We start from the raw sequence: 13,877 nt of genomic DNA on the forward strand, positions 1-13,877 counted from the left end.
CAATATGGTTGTTAACTTGTTTTTGTAAGTTTTGTATTTAGTGTCAAGAATGTGGGTTCTGTATTTCATGTAGTCTCTGTACATTTTATTTTTCTTTTGACATGACCTCTGTAGCCCAGATGTTATCCATGGCTTTTTCTCAAACTTGTTATTCTTTTTACACAATTTTAGTGGGCAATTTTTATTGTAGAGATTTACAAAAGGGTTTACAAATTCATTGTAAGACTCATTTACATCTGGCACATACACCTATCCCCAATCTTGGCTACAGAGGTCATTTCTAAATGAGTTTATTTCCTCCTCTGTTCTTGTTCGCATATATTTAGATTTGGCATTGGTACTCCTGTTTTTTTTTTATTGCTTTTAGTCTACAAACTATGAAAATGTGCAAGTGATGACTGAGATCTGTGACTAATAAACCGCTATGAAGTATAATATCGATATAATTAAAAAAGATATTGTCAATTAACGTTGCAGTAGTGCATGACACTCTGGTGGGCTGGGTTATAACTGGAAACAAGCATCTACTGTGCATTTCGTTCAAGAAATCATTGATCAATGTAAGATTGTGTGGATGTATAAAATTGATATTAAAATCCCCACATAACAGCATTGTTTTGTTTGATGAGTTACAATCAATGAATTCAGTAAACTTCTCTTTAAATTCTTCAATATTTGAGCCTTGAGCTTTGTGGACACAGACAATTATCACATTTTGTTTTATCTCCACTTCGATTTCTACTGCTACACATTCCATCAGGCCTTCAATTGCAACAGACATGCTCCACTATTTTACATTGAAGTGTTTGATCAATGCGCAATGCTACACCACCAGCTCTTTTCCCTGGTCGATCAACGTGAAACAATTTATAACCATTAAGACCTACATCTGCACCCTTTTCCATATTTAACCAGGTCTCAGAAAAAGCAATGACATTAAACTGATATTTCAACGTATTTAAATATTCATTTGCATACAAACTTCTGCAATTAAAATGTACCAAAGAAAAATTACAGCCAGTTTCCATTTTTAAACTAAATTCTTCCTCTGTAATATTTACAAGAAAACAAGTTTAAATCAAACATATTCTTTTCTGGATCAAGGTCTGCTTCAAAATGATGTATTTTTAAAGAGTAATTATCATTTGATCCCAACATTAGGTTTCTTGATTGTTCAGTCATTATCAATCATCCAGTCAATTGTCTCAAATAATCGATTTGTCCAGCTGGACAACTTTCTTGGTCCATGCAGCTCTAAGCACATTTTGTTTTGTGACATGACTCTGGAAACACACCACTATTGAACGGGGACGAGGATTCTTGTCCTTGCTTTGTCGCAGGTGTTCTGTGCGCATGCTCAATGTGGAGCTCAGCGTTGACATCCAGTTTCTCCCTCATCAGTTTCGCCACAAATTCAATCATGTTATTACCCTCACTTCTCTCCGGCACTGAATAAATCCTTATGTTATTTCTTCTTGAGCGACTTTCCAAATCCTCGCATTTTTCTTTCAACTGCTTTTGCGCATGCAACATGTGAAGCATCACTAACGTGACGTTTCTCTCATTATCATCGCAGTCGGAAACCCTTTGCTCAACAGTTTCCATTCTTTCCTTGATATCCCCAAGGTCAGCTCTCAGATCACTCATTTCTTTTTTCAGTGTCCCGAAGTTTTCGGATGTTTCAGTGCGAAAAGCTCTCAGTTCTTTGAGTAACTCAGCCATGCCAAACGCTGCGTCGGTGCCTTCCTCCTTATGTGCATTCAGCTCTTTGATGATTTCTGGATCATTTCGGTTTTTGTTTCTGGTCTTTGCCATGGTTCCTTAGTGTACCAAGGTTCTCAGGTGATAATATTGTAAGAAAACAACTTTGTTTGCAGAATAATGATTTTGTCGTGAGACAGGTTAGTTTTACCCTACTGATGATGTGTTGTTGCAATAGTTATTTAAGACACTAGGTGGAATAAATATAAGAATGAGGTATTGTTTATACAAACAGCTGTTTTCTTCCAGCCATAACCTCACACTGTCTCTTGTAGGATGATGTCACTCATTTTTGGGAGCCTGTTGTGGTTTCCTCTATGTAAGTACTGTATGAAATACATGATTCAGCTATTTTTCTACAGTACCTTGATCATCTGATCAAGTCCATCAGGTGTTTCATTCTCACCTTTCTCTGTTTCTCTCCTTTCACTTTTTAAAGGTTTATATGTATGAGGAAATATTCTGTGTTGATGTGGTGAATAAATAGTCTATGAAATTATCACTAAATCTGTCATTTATTCATTTTAATATTCATCAATGATCATGTCTCACTTCTATTCCTCTCTGTCCTAATTTCAGGATCCCATTATATGTTGTACATTGTTCAGGAGGTTAACTAGACCAAGCAGCTTTTAGGTTTCTGTTAAGTACTGTATAGAATAACAGGACTGGGAGGATGGTGTAGGTTTAAGTTTATTAGACAAGTAAATATACACCAACAAGACAGTGTATAAGCATTGTCACAAGAAAGTTTTTCATTCATAGGCTTCATTGTCTTTCCATCAATACCTGGTTGGCCGATCTCGGCTCAAAGTGCCCAGGCCAATTTTTTGTCCCAGTCCAGCCCTGCACCTAAGAGAATTTCAGAAGAGATGTAAGGTGCTAGGAGTTGTATACTAGCCCACTTAAAGCACTGTATTTATGTGTGGGAGAGAGTGAAGGTGAAATTGCACTGATTTAATTAACAGATCTCACCAGCGGTAACTACGCTGCTCTAACTGCAAGTGGCAAATAGCGCTGGTGTTTGTGGATGAGTAGCTATTTGCTCTGAGGCCTTTTTACACAGGAGTTATGAGTGTTCCCTCATTTACATAAATTCAAATCAGACCGACGCAACAGGTGGCTGAGGCGCAGTTTGCGTTTATATCACGGTTTGCGTATGACTGTGAATTGCACTATGTAATTTTTTCTGTGGATTTGTGTTGCAAACGCAGCACAATCCTTTTGAAGATCTGGCCATTGGCCATGTCTTGGTCTTGGATAATGTGGTCTTGAGTACAACACTACTGTAGGCATTGCATATTTGAGTTTACGTGGTATGATGGTTGTGGTCTTCCTCTTGATTTGAATCTCAGTATGCCACTACTGGACTTAAAGTTTATTTTGGGGACATTTCACCTCTCATCTGAGAGGCTTCTTTAGTTTATTTTAAAGCTTCATCTTTTAAAGAAAATGTTTCAATTATTATGCATGATGAAGGCTTCTTCTCTGGAATTCACAAGTTTGACAGATATTAGAGTCCAGGAGCTTCTGACCAATTTTGTCAAAGATGAGGTCCAGCATGGTTTTCCCGCTTCTTCTCCTTACACCATGGCCACTCCAGGCCTTTAAAACAGGGCTGAAATGCAAAGAACAGGATTTTTATTCACCTACAAACTGGCTGACTCAAGGAATGTGTTAAATGCAGCTTCTGCGGTCAGATTCAGAATGTTCAGAGACAGAAAATTCCTACTTTTTCACACAAAATCCATCCTCCTTCATCATAAGACTCTTTATTATCAGGAGAGCAACATGGTTACATGACTAAAGAATGCTGTTGCTCAGTGAAACACGTTGGTTGAATGGAGGGTTGGGTTTACCTTCATGTGTTTACTTTGTTTTTCTTCACACCTTTGATTGGACCAATCCCTGTGGGACTGAGGCTGAGTCAGCAGGTAATGATACAAGGTGTGGCCTCAGAGAATAACACACACACAGTGTAGTTCTCTATCACTATGATATCTGATGTAATGAATCCTCTCTCTACCTGTGAACAGCCCCCAGAGTCAAACCTCAAAGGTCAGGTCCTGAAAGGTTACAGGTATAGTGTATATGTGAACATTAAATATTACATGTATCTTTGAGTCTGAGGTTTATCTTGTTTTCTAATCAGATGCTGTCACAGACTGATTGAATACAAATGTAGTTTAACACCAATATTCCAACCCAATATTCACAGATCTGATAAATAATGAAAACTGCATATTTTATAAAGATGTGATGCAATAATCACAGATTATTAGCTGCAAAAAACATATCAGTTTACACATTTAAGATGATCAGGTATATGCTATGGGACCATTATTGTAGCAAAAGTATTTGCAAATGTACTTTGATGTGTGATCTGTAAATATTGGGCTTAGATTGGATGAGTTCTGTGACTTTAGCTAAACTCTATTTGTAGAAAAGTCACGTGTGTTCAGCAATTTGTAAATCTGTGCGTTGGAATACCACCAGGTCACACACATTTTAAGCTCTATCAAAGAGCATCTATAATGGTAAAGGTTTAGTCAGGTTATTTACTTTAAAAGTCCTTTCAGAGCAGGCAGAAGATAATTAAACATTTGCTGCTATTTTGCTCAGAACAGTCATAGTGGCTGTTGTGACACAGTTGGTGACCAGACTAAATGGTTGTTCCAGTTGCTCCAGTGGAGCCACCATGAACCACCAGCTCTGGTAGCTGATTGTGACTGTTGGTAGCTGAAACACAGTGGCTGGAGTTTGCATTTACTCACTGACTTCAGCCATCGTGTGCTACTGAGTGGACAAGAATCATCATTGTGTTGGGTCACAGAATTTATCACAACACCTGTCCAAAAAAGTCATAGTTTGTGGCGTTGTGATTGTGTGTCCATTGAAGGATATTTCTTGTCTCTTAATTTCTCTGCCTTTTCATTGATTAACTTACATTCTCCATTTTAGCTGTTTTTTTCCTTGTGCTGCCACAGCGTTGTTGAAATATATAATACATAAAGAAAAAAACAGCTGTTCATCAGCCCGTTATTGATCGGCCCACCAAGAAAACTCCTGGTACTCGCGATGGCCCACCCACCCCTGTGTGTACTTGTTACTGTCTGATCATTTTGCCTTTGGAAGCTCACCAAGAAGATCTGTTTGTTTTACTATGAAAAATATCAATATTTTCTTTCTTTCAGTTTATACATGTTGGCACACTTACCTCAACTCTACAGTGTGTTAGCAGCAGCTAAGAGTTAATCCATTTATTAGTGTTTTACTCACATTTTAGGAAAATCTTATTAAAAAATGTGATTACAGATTCTGGTGTCCACATGGACCTAATGTTAAAATATTATAAAATGACTTAGAAAGGTATATTGATTATTTGAAACCCAATTAACTAATGTAATCCATTTATTCAGTTGTCCTTGTGTTTTGGCTTTTGACATAAGGAACAATTATTAATGGCTGGTGACAAAAGGTAACCTATAGAGCAGATAACACAATCAACACATTTCCACTTTTAAGAGTAAACAAAATATTTAAATTCTCTTACAATTTAATAATTAAAAACAAGTATATGGTAAAACTGTGTTTTTTTTCCATTTAAAAAACATATATAGATATATATTTATCATTTCAAACACAAACATGAAGGTGCATTTACACTGAACGCTACTTCAGTGACTAATGTTTAAGTCCCCATTGATGAGTCTCTTGAACATAGTCACACTTTTTGCTCACTTCATTCCTTTATCTACCTCAGTGAGGAGGAACTCATTGCTGACTGAAGATCACAACACAACGTCACTCAAATTTGGTTAAACATTCAAAATGTTCAACTGGTTGTGACTTTCAACAACTTAATCGCACGAGTTGCGTTGCTTCAAGGGAAGTCTCTTGACGTTGCATCATTTTACATATATATTTCAATTTTTTTAACCTTTATTTATCCAGGAAAAGTCCCATTGAGGTTAAAAACCTCTTTTTCACGGGAGTCCTAGAGAAGTTACACTCAAAACATTCAGACAGCATTTAAAATGATAAAAAAAAAACAAAAAAAAAACTGTGAAAAGCAATTAAAGTTAAACATTTTGAATGTAATTTAGTCGCTAAAGTCGTATTTGGTGTGAACACACCTTAAAAATCATATCCTCCTCCCCATGGTAGAACAAAACACAATCCTATTTTATTTAAAGTTTGATATATAAGAAGTGAGAAAATGGTTCTTGTCGTCTCTGAAATTTGTAGCAGTGGTGTTTTTTACCTCATTGTAGCGATATACCCTGGTGACGATTTTTGCGATTTATCAAAAACACGTAATTATCTAATAAATATATTTCATAATAGTATTTGATGTCATATTTGATATCAAAATGTCGACAATGAAGAGACACATCTTCAATAAATCAATTTCAGTCACTTCTAAATTGATTTTGGCGTCAGATGACAAAAAGAAACAAATTAAGTCAAAAACATTTTGACTTTGCAATAAATGTTGCTGTAAATTGTCCATGACATCATCATTATACATGACAGATATTGTTTAAGGTCTTAAAATGATCCCAGTCCGTTACAAATTTGGGTTAATTTCAGTTTTTTTCGATTTTTCCGAAAAATGAGGGGTTAATATTAGTACAGGGACAATATTTACGCAATAATTATTGATTTGTCAAAAATTTTAATTTTCTAAGTTTGGGGAATGGACTGGGATGATTTTAAGACCTTAAATAATACTCTGCTGTGTATATTGACAATGTTATGGACAATATTGCACAAAATGATTCCAAAGGTCAAAATGTTTTTGACTATAATTTTGTCACTTTTTGTCATCTGACGGTGAAAACAGATTTAGAAGAAACCAAACTTGTTTTGTTGAAAATGTGTCTCATCATTGTTGACATTTTGGGGCCAAATATGACATAAACAAATGTTTTAAAATAAATGTATTTGACAATTCAGTGTTTTTGATAAATCACAACAATCTTCCTCAGGGTAAATCACTACAATGCTCTAAAAAACACCCCCACCACCCATTCTGATGAACACAATAATCTGTTGGATGAAAAATACAGTTGTTTGTTCTACCATGAGGAGGGAGGGGTATCTCCCCAAACAAGACCCTTTAGAGATATGGCCGTTAACTTATTAACTAGTAAAAAAAGTGGTTATTATTTTATAAATATTATGATTGCATTGATAAGCATGACATATTAAAGGTACGGTATAATGAGACAACCCATATGAGGATCAACAGAAAAATGTTAGAATTAGAACTGAAACAGTTGATAAAACCTGAGCTGACAGGAGAGACAAAGTTGCGTAACGAGACTAACTATAGATACAGTATGTAGTGCAGTAAAATACTATATTAGTATTTCAAATGTATTAGAGCGAAAGCAAGAAGTATCCACAAAATAATACTCAAGTATAGTACAAATACTCAAAAATACTACTAATAAATGTACTTTGTTATCATCACTGTCTAGAACACCATCAGGAACATCTTTCTTCCTGTTGAAAGAGAGTTTATCTTCTCTATCGTTGTTGATCAGTCCCTCCAGGATTTCATGGACAATTTCTGTGATTGTTGTGTCCTAAAATGCCTGATTTTGTGGCAGCTTTAAAAAAAAAAAAAACTGCGGCAAAAGTTGAGGCTTTATAATTTTCTATAACTTTGACTAAACTGATAAATTTGCCAAAAAAACGGATTGCCTTTGAATTGTTTCATAACATTAGAGAAAAGAGCTCAGATTTACAATAATTTAACATGATATGGATTATTTCGTCACAGTTTAAAGGTTTCCAGTGCATCAAATATGACACAGAATGAGTTTAAGTTTTTAAAACAAAAACAAAAAAATCCTCAAAAAAATAAATGGTTCTTTTCCTGTGAGAAGCTAATCAATGCACTCATGACTTTAGCTACAAACACTTTTGCTGCAGAAAAGTCTCATGTGTTTAGCAATTTATAAATGTGTGCGTAGAGATACGACCAATGACATTAGCATGCACTGCTGCCGTTTTAGTCGGTACCTGTAATGAAGCTCTATCATAGATCATATATAACAGTAGAGGTTTAACCGAAAAAGTCAATTTGACTGTTGTGACACAGTCTGTAACCAGAATAAATGGTGATTCAGGTCGCACCGAGCATAGTCATTATATACGTAGACGTCTCATGACGTGCTGGAACGCATCAAACGGCGCCGCCATATTGTAGAGGTCTCCTTACTCTGAGCTAGCACTATAGAACAACTATGATGGTGCTTTGTGCAGCTTTTGTTTACAATAACCGGTGCAAATATTTTTTGTGTGTAACATTATCTACAGTAGATAATCTTGTTTTGTTTTGTTGCGATGGGGTTGATATGTACAGACCCTTTCCAAATAGTTTTAATATTATGGAAAATTGCTTAATTTCCATATTTTCATTGAAAAAGTTAAACTTTCATAGATTATAGATTCAGGGCACACAATTTAAACGATTTCAAGTACGTATTTGTTTTTATTTGTATTTATTTAGTTGTCAGAAAAGAGGACCATGGACCACTGGCCAACCATCCAGTCCTTCTTCTCCTCTTTATTTCTGCAAAAACTGAGAAATAAATGGTGATTTCTTCACATTATTCTAATTTTTTGAAATCCTGTTTTCATGGGTTTTATGAGCTGGAAGCCCAAATTATGTAAAAATAAACAAATAAATACTTGAAATAGTTTAGATTGTGGGCCCTGAATCTATAATTTATGAAAGTTTAACTTTTTCAATGGAATTATGGAAATTAAACAACTTTTCTATGATATTCTAATTTCTAATCTCTATCTAATCGTACTACTATTGTATTATTGTTATTGCTATTCTTAAAATATTCTTTTTTTCTATTATTCTTTTATCTTATAGTTACTGGTATTCTCACTGTATTATTATTATTGCTATTACCTTATTATTTTATGTTGTTATTGTTTTTATTGTATTATACTGGATTTTCATTATATTATTTTGTTATTGTTATTGTATAATTTTACTATTATTGTATTAAAGTTATTGCTATTCTTATAATTACCATTATATTCTTTTTCATTATTAATAATAGTTACTGGTTTTCTCATTGTATTATTAGCATTGCTATATTATCATTATATTACCTTAAAATTATCTAATATTGTTTATTATTAATATTGCTTTTTAGTCCATGAGATGGCTGGCACGCACGCGCGCGCGCGCACGCACACACACACACACACACACACACACACACACACACACACACACACACACACACACACACACACACACACACACACACACACACACACACACACACACAGTATTTATAATAAAAATATACTAACTTAGTAAAATAAAACTAAAAACTAAACAATATTTATAGAAAAAGTACACAAAATGACAACAGAAATGCATTAAAATATACAGAAAGCCTCCATAAACACACAAAATTACTCCAAAAATCATACATTACAGAAAAATACATCAAATAACAACAAACATGAAAATGACTCAAAATACACAAAACTAAATATTTATACAAAAATACACAAAATAACAACATAAATGCACAAAACTACACTAAAACACTGCAATGGCAACAAAAAACAATAATTATACAAAAAAATACACATAATGACTCCAAAAACATACATTACAGAAAAATACATCAAACAAAAAAATATAAAAATGAGTAACAAAGACAATAATTATACAAAAAATGCACAAAAGCACAACAGAAAGATACAAAAATACGCAATTATACCCCTTATGCCCCCACATGAATGCATACTTCCAACGGGCACTGTACTAGTTATTGTAAATCTGAGGTCTTTTCTCTATTGTATGAAACAATTCAAATACAATCAGGTTTTTTGGTAAATTGACCAGTTTAGGCAAAGTTATAGAAAATAATTAATAAATAAAGCCTCAAATAGACACAACTTTTGCCACAGTTTTATTTTTTTTTAAAGCTGCCACAAAATCAGGCATTTTAGGACACAACAATCACAGAAATTGTCCATGAAATCCTGGAGGGACTGATCAGCAACAATAGAGAAGATAAACTCTCTTTCAACAGGAAGAAAGATGTTCCTGATGGTGTTCCAGACAATGATGATAACAAAGTACATTTACTTAACTACTGTAATTAAGTAGTATTTTTGAGTATTTGTACTATACTTGAGTATTATTTTGGGGATACTTCTTGCTTTCGCTCTAATACATTTGAAATACTAATATAGTATTTTACTGCACTATATATCTATAGTTAGTCTCATTACACAACTTTGTCTCTCCTGTCAGCTCAGGTTTTATCAACTGTTTCAGTTCTAATTCTAACATTTTTCTGTTGATCCTCATATGGGTTGTCTCATTATACCGTACCTTTAATATGTCATGCTTATCAATGCAATCATAACATATATAAAATAATAACCACTTTTTTGTATTTCTCACACTTACACTTTGCCTTTTTCTTTCACATTTTCTTATCAGTTAATAGGTTAAAGGCCATATCTCTAAAGGGTCTCATTTGGGGAGATACCCCTCCCTCCTCATGGTAGAACAAACTACTGTATTTTTTTCAAAGTATGATATATAGGAAGTCAAACAGATTATTGTGTTCATCAGAATGGGTGGTGGGAGTGTTTTTTAGAGCAGTGTAGTGATTTACCCTGAGAAAGATTGTTGTGATTTATCAAAAACACTGAATTGTCAAATACATTTATTTTAAAACATTTGTTTATGTCATATTTGGCCCCAAAATGTCAACAATAATGAGACACATTTTCAACAAAACAAGTTAGATTTCTTCTAAATCTGTTTTCACCGTCAGATGACAAAAAGTGACAAAATTATAGTCAAAAACATTTTGTCCTTTGGAATCATTTTGTGCAATATTGTCCATAACATTGTCAATATACATGACATGGTATTATTTAAGGTCTTAAAATGATCCCAGGCCATTCACCAAACTTAGAAAATTATAACTTTTGACAAGAATCAACAATTATTGTGAAAATTTAGTCCCTGTACTAACATTTCCCCCTAATTTTTTGGAAAAATCGAAAAAAAACTGAAATTAACCCAAATTTTGAATGGACTGGGATCATTTTAAGACCTTAAACAATATCTGTCATGTATAATGATGATGTCATGGACAATTTACAGCAACATTTATTGTGAAGTCAAAATGTTTTTGACTTAAATTGTTTCTTTTTGTCACCTGACGCCAAAATCGATTTAGAAGTGACTGAAATTGGTTTATTGAACTCATGTCTCTACATTGTCAACATTTTGATATCAAATATGACATCAAATACATTTTTGAAATATATTTATTTTATAATTACAAGTTTTTGATAAATCACGAAAATCGTCACCAGGGTATATCGCTACATTGTGGTCAAAAACACCCCTGCTACAAATTTCAGAGACTAAAAGAACCATTTTCTCACTTCTTATATATCAAACTTTAAATAAAATAGGATTGTGTTTTGTTCTACCATGGGGAGGGGGATATGATTTTTAAGGTGCCTTCGCACTTTAAAAATGAAGCAACTCAACTTGCGCAATTAAGTCGTTGGAAGTCGCAACTGTTTGAAAATGTTTAATTTTTAACCAAATTTGAGTGACGCTGTGTCGTGATCTCCAGTCAGCAATGAGTTTTACTTTAAAATGACTTTTAAAGTAAATAACCTGACTAAACTTTTACCATTATAGATGGTCTTTAATAGAGTTTAAAATGTGTGTGACCTGGTGGTATTCCCACGCACAGATTTACAAATCGCTGAACACACCTGACTTTTCTGCAAATAGAGTTTAGCTAAAGTCACAGAAATCATCCAATCTAGGCCCAATTTTTACAGATCACACATCAAAGTACATTTGCAAATACTTTAGCTACAATAATGGTCCCATAGCATATACCTGATCATCTTAAATGTGTAAACTGATCTGTTTTTGGCAGCTAATAATCTGTGATTATTGCATTACATCTTTATAAAATATGCAGTTTCCATTATTTATCAGATCTGTGAATATTGGGTTGGTACCTACCTGTACTGCAGTGAACATTACCCTTTAATGAATGAGAAACCTTCATGTAGATAAAACATGTGAGATGTGCTGCTTATTTGTTTTTGTCTCTGAATAAATGTCTATTTTTGCTCCCAAATATCAGACTTTTTGAACATATGTTCTCCTTTGGGGGAAATGTCAGAGTATAGAGCCCATGTTCACTAAGACCAGTAAAGGTAATCATGGTGGTTATGGGGTGTCAAGTGTAAAAATGTAGTATAAAAGTTTTAGCTAACACATTTTCATTATTTATCTCACTTTTCTCATATTTAGCACATTTTCCTACATTTAACACAACATTTAACCACATATATAGAGGTAAAAAAAACATTAAATCTAAATATTTAAATCTAAATCTAAATGGTATTTGTTATATATAAATGTTAAATCTATATCTAAATGTTAAATCTAAATCTAAATGTTATATGTTAAATCTTTCGAGACATCCACAAAAAGAGAAAACTATAAAGTTGGCCTATGGTGGGCTCAATCCCGGCCGTACATATCACCCAGGCAAGCATCGGCAAAGGGTGAAGAGGTGGGTGGGATCAGCTGTGTGTGTCTCTGCTTGTGTATTGGTTAAGGTTACAAGGGGCGAGGTTAATTAGCATATGTGCGAAACATTTAAGTTCAACAATTAACATTTCACATTTAGATTTAGATTTAACATTTAAATTTAGATTTAACATTTAGATTTAACATTTAACAATTCGATTTAACATTCAAAATTTAGATTTATCTTTTAACATTTAACAATTAGATTTAACATTTAACATTTAGATTTTACATTTAACGTTTAGATTTAACATTTAACATTTACATACAATATATAACCTTTAGATTTAACATTTAGATTTAACATTTAGGTTTACCATTTAACATTTAGATTTAACATTTAATGTTTAAATTTAACATTTAGATTTAACATTTACCTTTTAAATTTAACATTTAGATTTAACATTTACCTTTTAAATTTAACATTTAGATTTAACATTAAATATTTAAAATTAGATTTAACATTTAGATTTAACATTTAGATTTAACATTTAGATTTAATATTTAGATTTAACATTAAACATTTAGATTTAACATTTAACATTTAGATTTAATATTTACATATGATATATAACATGTAGATTTAACATTTATATTTAACATTTATTATTTAGATTTAACATCTAACATTTAAATTTAACATTTAACATTTAGATTTAACATTTGAATTTAACATTTAACATTTAGATTTAACATTCAATATTTAGACTTAGATTGAACATTTAGATATAACATATAACATTTAGATTTAGATTTAACATTTAGATACAGATTCAACATTTAGATATAACATAATTTAGATTTAGATTTAAATATTTAGATTTTATGCTTTTTTTTTTACCTCTATATATGTGGTTAAATGTTGTGTTAAATGTAGGAAAATGTGCTAAATATGAGAAAAGTGAAATAAATAATGAAAATGTGTTAGCTACAACTTTTATACTACATTTTTACACTTTGCACCCCATAGGTGGTTTCTCTTAAATTAAGTGTTGTAATATTTTCGGGAACATGTTTTTTGTAAACTCAACATTAAGCTAGTGGAGGTCGTGGGATCTTTGGACAGGACTTAACTTGTGGATGGAGATCTGTCAGTTTTCAGAGGGTCACATGCATTGTTTCTAACACTGATAAATGTTACTTTCTCTGTTTGATTCAGTTTGTTTCAGATTAAAAACTGGTGCTGATGACAGATTGAAGGTCAAGCTACCTGCTTGATGATTTTCAGATCATGGCTGGTTCTTGGTAGAAGTTTTGATGTTTTGACACAGTGGGACTAAGCTCTGACATGACGTAGGATAAATGAAGAACCATCAGTCTGGATTATTTACTTGGTTTGAATTTAGGAAGAAGTTATTGGTGTTAAACTACAATTGTATACAATCTGTCTGTGACAGCATCTGATTATAAAACAAGATAAACCTCAGACTCAAAGATACATGTAATATTTAATGTTCACATATACACTATACCTGTA

This window comes from Gouania willdenowi, chromosome 21, assembly GCF_900634775.1.
Source record: "Gouania willdenowi chromosome 21, fGouWil2.1, whole genome shotgun sequence".
Classification (NCBI taxonomy): Eukaryota; Metazoa; Chordata; class Actinopteri; order Blenniiformes; family Gobiesocidae; genus Gouania; species Gouania willdenowi.